The sequence below is a fragment of the Varroa jacobsoni genome, unplaced genomic scaffold (assembly GCF_002532875.2).
Source record: "Varroa jacobsoni isolate VJ856 unplaced genomic scaffold, vjacob_1.0 scaffold_516, whole genome shotgun sequence".
NCBI lineage: Eukaryota > Metazoa > Arthropoda > Arachnida > Mesostigmata > Varroidae > Varroa > Varroa jacobsoni.
The window spans coordinates 275689-286678 of NW_019213418.1; positions in this window are offsets into that span (position 1 = coordinate 275689).

Genomic DNA, 10990 nt, shown 5'->3' on the forward strand with positions numbered 1-10990 from the left:
GCGATGCGGGTAATCGGGATTCAAACAGAAGCCCAGCGAAGGGGGTAAGCGTATACATAACGCACAGACACATATAAACGTAGTACGATATTTTTCATTCAACAAGCCGTTTCAGCACCTTCTCACCGCAGACGCAACGTCAGCGTGCCTCGCATCAATCGTATGCTTCTTGCGTGGCGATGCTGCTGTTACTGGCGTCACTGCTGATGCCGACTAGGACGATAACGGAGATCACCACGATAACGATCACGTGAAATGAGCTAGGTTAGAAGTAGGTAATTTTTATTCCGGTTTTATACTTTTGTTATAGGCGAAGCTTGTTCATGGTTATCAGGAGAGCAACGAAGTTCGAGGCGTCTGCTTGAAAGAGCTTACTCATGGTTACTACCTTGAAAATACGTATCAAGGATCGGATGGAAGCGTTCTCCTAGAAAATCGTGCAGCTTTTTCCATCATTTGCGATAAATAAGTGCTATGCTTGGACAGAGCATGATAGAATAACATGATTCGCATGAACCTTTTCTATGTCCATTTTGACAACGTTTTCATTTACAAACATACACAAACTAGGTAAATAAACGTTCATTTTCCGCCCGCGCGCTCAATCAGTTAACGGCGAACGCCGATGTTGTCCTATGCACGCGCATCATTTAGTGGCTGTGTGCCCATGTGCAGGAGAAAAAATTGTTGGATTTGCCTCTTGTTTAAATAGAACCCTACGGAAAAAATAGAAACCCTAGAAGAAAAATCTACTGAGCAATCGGCATGGGAACATAACACGGCGAGGTGTAACGCACGTGTGATTTCCATTTTGTTTAATAGCACCTACTGTTACAGCTTGATAAAATGTAAAATATTCCATCCTGCAGGTAAACTATCTAACTTAACAGAATTTCCTAGGTCTCGTCATTTATAACCCGTAACTGCCGATTAAAAATAGTCTAGTTTCAATCTATGCAAATATAAAACATTACAATAGCGCACGTGTTTCTCATTAGCGTCGGCCGGTCGGTCGGTCGGTCGGTCGGTCGGTCGGTCGCTCCCACGTTTGTACAAGCCATTCCCATGAGTAGGAAAACTCCAAAGAAAACCCTAGATTAGCGCGTTAGAGTTTATTACGTTTTTGTGATAAGCACACCCACGTCTCATTCTGCTTTTGACGAATGCAGACGTTTTTGTTGGCGAAAATTTCGTTTTACTCAATTCCATTAGTTTAAAAAACTCTTTCGTAACGAAAAACGTCGCATTTAAACGCCCGCCCGAACGCGAGCCTGTATCGCTGACTGTGAGAAGATCTAAAAATGCCTAAGTAGTTAACATTCTGCGGTGCCTATTCTGCGGTAAAATACCAATGGCTTGGAAAACGATCCCATTTTACTATTTTACTTTATTCTACTATTTATTTTATTTTTAACGTGAACTTATTTTATTAAATTTCTTTGTTCATTAAGGCTCGAACAGCCTACAGCAGCAGCCAAGCTGGCCACATAAACCGATGTATTAATCGGAATAACTAGGATACGGAAACCTTTTCCTACGCAGCTTGTATCCGTTAAGAGAACTATTAAAGACATCACCGAAGTGAAGGACCTAGCCAGCCGGTGGCCTTAGTACTGATACCCTTGCTGACGTCAGTAAAAGGTCTACTCTATGTAGGAAAAAAGTTTGCTGTGCAAAAAATAGTTTCGAATGTACGAACATTGATTTACTTATCGGCTAATCAGGCTTATCTTAAGAACAACATAAGCATTACGGTTCAGTGACAGCGGTATACCGAATAACATATAAGAAGTAATATTTTATTTAATTTTGTTAAATTATTGCTCTGTGTTAATTGCATGAAGTTACGTGATGGTACCTATACATGGATCGTAAACTCAGCCGCGAGTATGACAAACGATTATAATCGTGATTGGGCGGTAAGTGCTGCCCCCCCCCCACATCCAATAATATGAGAGTTTTTCCGCTCCCACAACATTGCTTCGGCATGTGGCCCAAACAGATCAAGTGGGTCAATAGGCGAGTGAATCGGTGGATGAAAAAAATATGGCCTTAGGCGGATGCTCTAATAAAAAATCGACCTATACTGAGGAACCGCGCGTGGTGATGGGTAATCACTCTTCTGTCGAATCTCGTTCATTGACAAAAAAAGAAAGAACCAGTCTTTCATTTATCTTTATTGACGAAATGTAATGTCATCTCCATATTGCGATACTACAAGTTTTTCTCAAGAGAAAAAAAGACCAGAGGCGCATGCATGGCGAAATCCAGTTAAACTCGCTAGAGACAGATAGGAACAGAAAAGCAAAAGAATCTTGGTCAAACGCGAAAAAACGGGAACTTGCTAGCAAAGTTAAGCCCAACCCGAGCTGTCTACTACCATTAAGAATGACAAGGCAAGATTTTCAAATGCCAGTCGGCATTGAGGGGAAGCCTTTTTAGTCTGGTGAGTGCCCGAAACAGCAACCTGGTAGTTCGGATCTAGCATTGATGCCTTTCGCCACAATCGACATGCCGCTAGTTGAGTAGATACCATTCTAACCAGAGCAAGTGATGTCATTGAAACATGTATCGATATTTACCTGTGGACTGTTATTCCCTAATACCGAAAGACCCTTATGCTATAGCAAAAACACGGCACGGAGCATAGATTCCATTGCACAGACAAGTAAAGCCGTCGCTGCTACAACTATAAGGCTACATCTAGTACTACTATCAGAGAGATATAATCAGATAGATGTCTGATGCGCGGTCATTTGTCTCTCATCAACTTCTGGTGACAACATCTTAAACGCCTGTTAACAATTTTGTCTATCAAACTGAACTGCTGATAGCTGTTGCCGAGACAAAGAGATCGGCAGCATATGTGGGTCGAGATAAGATTCCCAGACAATCGTTACCCAGTGGCGGTGCCACTAGGACTGACATCGATGGCGTCTATATAGCGTCGATCTCGATTAAGTCAGCTCCACCTCATCTTCTTGTGGATTTTTACCAAAAAACATCAAATGTGACAACGACCGATACACCATATATAATACGTATACGTATCAAACAGCTATTTATTTCTCTCTCTCTCTCTCTCTCTCTCTCTCTCTATATATATATATATATATATATATATTCTAGTATAAGTTGGCGACAACGAATTCCATCTTGTAGTCCATCCTTACAGGTTCTTAAGCGTGTACGTATGTCGTGAGCTCCTGAGACCGTGCTTGTTTTTCGTTACGTTGTTGTTAGCGGCAACGGCAATAGGAGTCTCAGGTAATCTTCTTTTAGCTCTGTCTGACTATATAGATCTTCCGCATGGATGTGGCCAGCTTAGTTATGGGGCACTGGCGCTAGAAGAGATTCTTTCGACACGCAGTAACAAACCTGCGCAATAGAAAACATTAGTACGCTTGGAGAGGGAGTGTGGAGAAGAGAGAAGAGGCATGTGGGAAGCGCAACTTACATGCTATATAATATAAATCAGGGGAGCGGAGCATGTACTCGACTGGTACTGCTACCGCTGGAACAAGACTGGAAATTAATGAGTCTCGAACGCCTGTTGAAATGAAAACGACAAAAAAACGTCGCAACCGGGTTTGAATGAAGGTAGCTAGGAAAGTGATGGTAAGGGCGCTATAGAGAGGATATAGGCTTTGGGTAGATAGCCGAAAGTATCTCGCTGTTAGAGCTGTTTCCCCCGCTGCTCCGAATGAATGCCTGAGGGAGACACAGAAACAGTGACGCTAGCAAGGTGGATTCGGTGTCTGGAACGTATCAGCATTACCCGCTGCTCGAAACTTCTAAGCTAAAGAAAATAACGGTAGAAAGAGCCTTGAAGAATCCAAAAATCATGTACCGATTTTGAAATGGAATAGTCGCAAATAGGAAGACGGCATCTTCTGCGATCAGCGCTGCTACCACCATTCATTGTCTGCTCGTCGACTTCGACCGAAGCGGCAGCGCAAGCAATGATGGATACAGCGCTTGCGGTCTGTTCTACATAGACCTCTCAACTCTTAAGTCTATCTCGGTCGGTAATCTGTCTGGTTAGTCCGAGAACCTGAAATACACCTGTGGGCTGCAGTCGCTGTATTACTGGTTTTTTTTGAGTGACGGCGTCCATATGTATAGGCTGTATCAGCCAGATACGCGCCTGGGTATATGCTCGTACGTTATTGCTAGCTGCTGCCGTCCCCATGTGTCCCACTCTGCTGCGCACGATCTGGCTTCAGCAGTAGTGGCGGCAACGACGACGATATTCTATGAAACCGGATCAACGCAAGAATCCTTCTGAATTGCTCTGCCGCAGCTCAGGCTAGCGTCTTACTAGCTCACTAGTATGTTATCATTGCCACCCTAAACTAACCTAAGCTTCGCGAGGAACCTTGTTGGGTGGGGCTGATCTTGGGCCAGAGCTGGCGTCATTTTAGAGAGTCGTCTTCAGAAGCAACCTCAGCAGCAACAGCAATATAAACGACAGCAACCGCATCAGCAGTACAAGAAGTGGTGAATGCTGGTTTAGTAATGTTTCGGCTGTCTCTTGCTGAGTTTACTATGATTGCTATTGTTGGGAGACGAGCGGACGCATGGGAGACAAGGCGACCGGCGGCTTTCGTTCTCAGTGAACCTGTCGCGGTAATTCGAGGGTGTGCGACATGGCTTTATGACTTCGATGCTTCATCTATCTGAACGATTACCAAGTTCGCTTTCTAGCTTCGCATCGTCAGCGGCTTCGTTCTGCCAGTTGTGAATTAGCGAGGAATCCCAATGTATTACAGGAGATTGCCATAGCCGGTCGCTGTTGTTACTGGAAGCCTATTTATTCTGCAGGAAACTACTCAGTGTTTTGTTTGCTTAGAGACGGTGAAAGACATAGACAGAGGGGGTTCGAGATGACAAGATTGGCTCTATTAATCCTCTAAGCAAGCCTACGGCAACGGAGACGTGTGCGTCGCCCCCCGGCGCCAGAAGGAGGTGGCTACATTTTTGTCCGCTGTTGGACGTAACGTATAAAGCGAGCGACCGCGCCCGACAAGTCAGACGACAACGGTTAAGCAACGCTCTTTGTTTAAATGACTGGCCACACGCTGAATCATTGAAACCAATGGGCGCGTCTCGCAAATCTCCTTTTCATGACATTATTTGCTTTATGGGCCAGAAATAGCAGTACTTAACTGTATGTATATTTTCCACCAAGCATAGACTAAAAACGGTCGTACAAAATAAGCAGGGCATGAAGTGAGTTATATTCCCTCTTTCTGAAATTCTTTCCTTCAGCGAAACCAAGTGGATGCGCAAGCCATCTCACACGTCCATATTATACCTTATCGCAAATAGATAAAGGTGGAAAATAGTTGTATCGTAGGGTAGCGAAGTGCGCGTGTCTTGAAATCGATCCAGGCGTATATATATATAAAGGGATACGTTATCGTTTGTCGCGTTTACCATTTTAGCCTTTTAACACCATTTTAACATTTTAGACCATTTTTAATAGAATATACTTTAGAAAAACGAGGGTATCGACTGAAGCCGGGCGCTCCCTTAAAACAGAGTTTACGAGTGACAATACGGCCGTCAACGATACCCGGAAGCTAAAAATATGCGCTTTTTCAAAAAAAACAGTGATGCTCATTTAAAAAAGTAAGGAGCCATGATATAAAACCTTTTTTCCAGTTTGCTGCTGCTTGCTTATCGCTTTAAAAGGCATTAAAATTCCATGAGAATATCTAACAAATGCGGGTTCTTGAAAGTTGAATCTTCAGCTCTTGTCATATCACATAGTGCTGACGTACTGCATTTCAGCATTTGGTTGGCCTTAAAATTAATAACCAAACGCTACTTTCCTTTATAGCCCTCTTGACTCTATAGTATGTTTATAATACTCCAGACTTTCTTACATTATAAATCATTCTTAGAGATACACACACAGCCAAGGTCATAGTCGAAATGCTACCAAGTTTGTTTGTTCGTATTCGGTTGTTAAGATCATGTCCTTAGAGTTAGTAACTGGCTCCTTTTTGGAAATGTCAGACTTATTTAGAAGGCTCCATAGATCTGTCTCCATTCTGTCGGACGAGTTTGCACAAGCTCTCTTTGCCCTTCAGATTCTCTTCCAAACTAGCTTTTTTCCGCATTAAGACCGCTCATATTCGCTTCTCCCTGTTCTGGCGTTGATTCCTCGGTAGATGACAAGGCAGGCGTGAGCTGATGACTAGCTATGACTATGCTAACCGGTGCAATCTGCTGGTGACGTCCACTTGACGGCATGGAGCTACGTCGGTCTTCATTTAATGATCCTCGACTAGATTGGTTTCTCTCGAATATGTACAGACATGGGGCCTGCAATTAGCAGCCATGACCGACAGAACATGACATGGCTACCCAATTGCTTACTGGCTGAACCTTCTGGGTGACTAACTTTCTTATCTATTCTGTGGCTAATTGAGAATTTATAGAAGATATAGGGAGAAGGCATGTATACGCATCAGAAACAGCCAGAGAGAAAGAGAGAGAGGGAGAGAAGCAAACAACCTTTGAGCGCTGTTGCACACCAGTGTACATATCTATGCATTCGTATAGTATTGAAAGGTCGCAAAAAAGCAAAGGCGGCCGGTTCTTGTTAACTTCAGAATTTCGTAGCCGGACTTGGTAGCAGTAGCAGAGGTAAAAATCTATGTGGTCGTCATCATCCAGCGAGTGTTCGGCTGTGTTGTCTGTACCTAAAGCATAGTCCTGCTTAGGTACTTGGCCGTCCGATCCATTCATTTGATTTGCTGCGACAGCATCGCCACCAGTACCACTACAATCATCAAAAGTAGCATTCGACAGCAATCCGCTGCGCATCAAAAACCATTGTTACAACCTGAAGGGTCCCATGGGCCTTCAAGGCTCACTGCCCACCCGTCGTCCCCGTAGCCGCAGTCTTCGTCGATAGTCAACTGTATGTAGAAACCAATTGAAGGCAGTGGCGGTGCTTCAGCGGCAGACGGAGAAATAGTGGCAAATGGGCACAAGGCGATTGCGGGATGGGGAGCGAAAGGAACGTAGGAAACGCTTGGAAAGAAGGTCATTAGCCGATTAGAAGCAATGAAAACGTTTATAAGGATAGCCAAGCTCGGACGAGATCGGTGGTCGCAGGACTGCTGGGGCAGGCCAAAATGGAAGAGTCCTCATTTGCTGGCTGCTGCATTTCTTTGAGAGTTTTTCGTCTCAATGCCTTCACCGGCCTCGTTACAGTACGTTAAAAAGTAAGAGCGAAGCAACTAAACTGTATCGTCGCTTTTCCGCGTCCTGCTATAGCCAGCAAAGACAACTGTTCGCCAGGCTATGGCTTGGGGATTCGAGAACATGCAGAAATACAAAATAGGGTGTGGTTTTTCTCGAGCTAGAAGCAGATCCTTTTTTCCCTGATTTAACGATATAGAACCTAGCTATTTTCCGCTGTGGGCGACGTAACTCGATCCAGTCCAGTGTAAGCTAGGGGCAACCGACCGAACGAACGCGAGCAAATTCTGCGTGCACACACTATGCCTTAGATGGGAATTTCGCGTCCTCGAAACATTGTAGCATACCGATTAGTTGACTATGAGACATGTTTTACAGGTTGCCGAACCCCGACGTTCCTTGCCGATACTTACCGGAACGCTAACAACAGATCTTCGTTCGTGCAATGAAAGATCACGGCGCCGTTTTAACACCACTACTTTTACCGTTTACATTGTTCGGTCACACTAGACACAGTTTGAGTTTAGCCTGAATGGAGGCTATCTACCAGCGAGAGCGACCGTAGTGGAATTGCTGGGAACGATACGACATCCTGACGCCGTAGCAACCCTGCGTACCTGCTTGCTCCTGGCCTATCTGTTTGCATTTCTGTCTTAAAGCCTCATCGGGTGTATCCTGAAAGACTGATGTCTCCCAAAGCAGTTAGCGAAAAGCTCAGAGAAAGAAAGCAACTATATCAGACAAGTTACTGCTGCTCGTGCTGCCGGTCGCTGTTGGCTACCTAGACGTATCCCCAAACGGAGGCTTCTAACCATCGTATCTTATGGCAAGCCAATGAACCGCGCGAAGGAAGGAAGCGGTAACAATGAGGGGGCCTCAGCTTCAAGTACCATTTCTGCCGAGATCCAGCTAGTGACTGTGGCCGCTGGCCTTAGTTATCGGTGATGTACAAACGAGGTGACAAATTGTCAGCGTTGCGATGACTTGGTTTCATAAGCTATACGGTGACCAGCCGCGGTACCTTCAGACGGCAATATGACAATACGAGGCGATAACAGCGTGCCTTTGAGAACTGCTGTGAAATGAACTGGTCAGAAGATAAACGTCATAATCGAAAAATGTTTTTGATTTAGAAAAATTATACTGAAAGCTCATTCTGATCCTTAAAAGGCAATGAGTAGTCAAGTGTTGATTGAAAGAGGATTCGACGCCATTCTTTCACTCACATATTTGGCACCCAATTGGTACGTACAATGAACGCCTATTCTGCCCTGGCGATCCATATGAACGCCGCATAAAAGGGCCTCTTCAACATATAAATATGTACCTATTAAAGCTCTATGTTTGCACAAAAAACACATCAGGAAACGTTTTCTTTTTATAAACGTATTGCTAAACATATATCTTTAAAGGTATGCGCTCTTGACATCACCTCCTGTCCTTAGCGAGTTTTTAGTATTCATTACTCGTTCGCAAATCAATGACGTACATCAGATGGCAAACGCGCTTTCTCTTATAAAACTTTCTGAGTTGACGTTACTATTGTAAAGGTGAAAAACTTTTTTTGTTCCTTGTCCATTGGTCCTTGCTTTTACGTATGATACGTGCTGCGAAACTCCTCTGAGCTAACTTACCTAATCAAGTTTATTATTTTCGATTGATAGTAGTTCCTGCTGCTGTTAGACAAATTCGATCCACTTTTTTTCCAGTTTCGCTTTTAAATACAGAGTTCGTTGATTTTTCTTTATCCTCATTGCTTGTTCTTCTTTCTATTTGGTCTCCTCTTTCCCTCGTCCTTGCCTGTTTCTCTCTCTCTCTCTCCCGCGCGCTCGCTCGGTCCCTTCTTCTGTCACTTTATTATCCAGTCGCCGATTTCTTCTGCCCCAGAATGTTACTTAGGAAATCAGGATCTGGGCAACGTGATTCAGTCGTGCCAGCCCACGCCGGGCCCGACGGCCATTGGTGCTATTTTTAGTGCTACCGCCGAGTTACACGAACGCAAACGAGTCTCGCCTCTCGCCACCGACCAAGTAGCTGACCAGCTACTCTCTAATGCCCTCACACCTCTATCTCAAATTTTCGTACCGCTTAGATCGCACACTAAAAGCAGATAAGAGAGCGTTAGAGAAAGAGAGACAGCCGCTAAAACAATGGAGTTTTAGACTTCCCAAAAATACTCATTAAAAACTTCTGATTTCTTTCTAGGAGGCAGGCGTCTTTTCCCACATCGATTTCATCGGCGTTAAGATTAACTGTAGAAACAAGGAACGCTCTCATGGATGAGGTGATGAAAGGCCTTTAAATACTGTGGGGTTGCGTCGAGCCTTCACCCCGGGCAAAGAACAGGGTCGTTGACTTGAATGATCGTAATCGGCTCCTGTTCGCAATCACGGAGTTGCACCGATGTCTAGAGAGACGCGAAAAATCAGAGCAAAGAGGCAAACGTATTCAGAGAGAAAAAAAAAACTATAGGAGAATCATGGACAGAGGAAAAGGACAAATGTCAGTCGAAAAGAAATTCATGCCGCGGGTACGAGAAAGAGCAGTTTGGGGCAAAGAAAAGAATGAAGAAAACGAGAGAGAATCAATGCGTTAGTTGTGCGTAATGTTTATTCAACTGGTACAGACCTACGAGTCAGGTGCGGCCACGCAGTCAAGTTCATCCAATGACAGAGTGCAACATGGTGTGAGCACCACAGTAGGAAGGATAAGGAGACGCCCTTTTTTGGTTGATTATCGTTGACACCTTAATCTCGCAGCAGCTGATACTCGAGACTAGGACCACTCCCTGCTTTGTTGAAACGGAACGATGATCCTTCGGAGAAGAACTCGAGCTTTCTTTAAACAAGTATCCCCACGATGTGGAACTCCGGGTCCTTCCTATTTCAGGTTTCTCTATACGACTACCCGAAGCCTAGTAGAATAACGGCTCAATCCAGCTAGACACCGATTCAACTGAATGAGCCGGAACGTTTGATAGTCGCGGTAATGCCAATTTTAGTAGAAGCCTACATTTAATCCTACTCCTGACGGATGCTAGAGCATATATATACATATGTATACGCGTGACAAGATAAGGCCAGAGTTCTCATAGTCAACCATGTTACCGTTATGATATTGACATACATATATGCTAGAGCCCGATCCCTGTCATACGTACAAAACTACGTTACAAACTAGACCGTGAACATAGCAGAGACACGCCCTCATCTATTGATGGTTCAGTCGGTCACATTTTAGGTGAAAGAATGGGGAAGAGAGACTAGGGCGATTTTTCGTTTTCTTCCTTTTAGAAGTTTTCTACTCAAAAGTAAACACGAGTCCGCTTGGGGACGAAAAGTGGTCTGTTCGTGTGTGTCAACATACAAAGAGGATAACTTTATCGCACGTATCTTCCTGGTATCATTGGGGATGGAACTCTCAGACACAGATGACGGGCAAAACTTGGACCCAGCCATCTCTGGTCACCATCCTGGTTCCTTTAGCCGGTTTAGTTCAGGAGAAATTTGATGTGAATTGGGCCTTCCTGTCGTCCATCAGTCCGAAAAGCGAGCGACTCACGCGATCCGATGATCCTTTGGCTGTCTCGCTAAAGGGCGAAAAACTCTTGATCCTAGACGCGCCCTGGGTGCTGGTACTTGAATCATATACATACGAGATAGAAATGTTTATATAGACACGTACGCTAGTTCGTTCCTATCTATGAGGTTGTATCTGCGTACTGCCGCGCATGCATAGAGATAGCCTTAGGAGAGCGTTGGGTGACTTGATC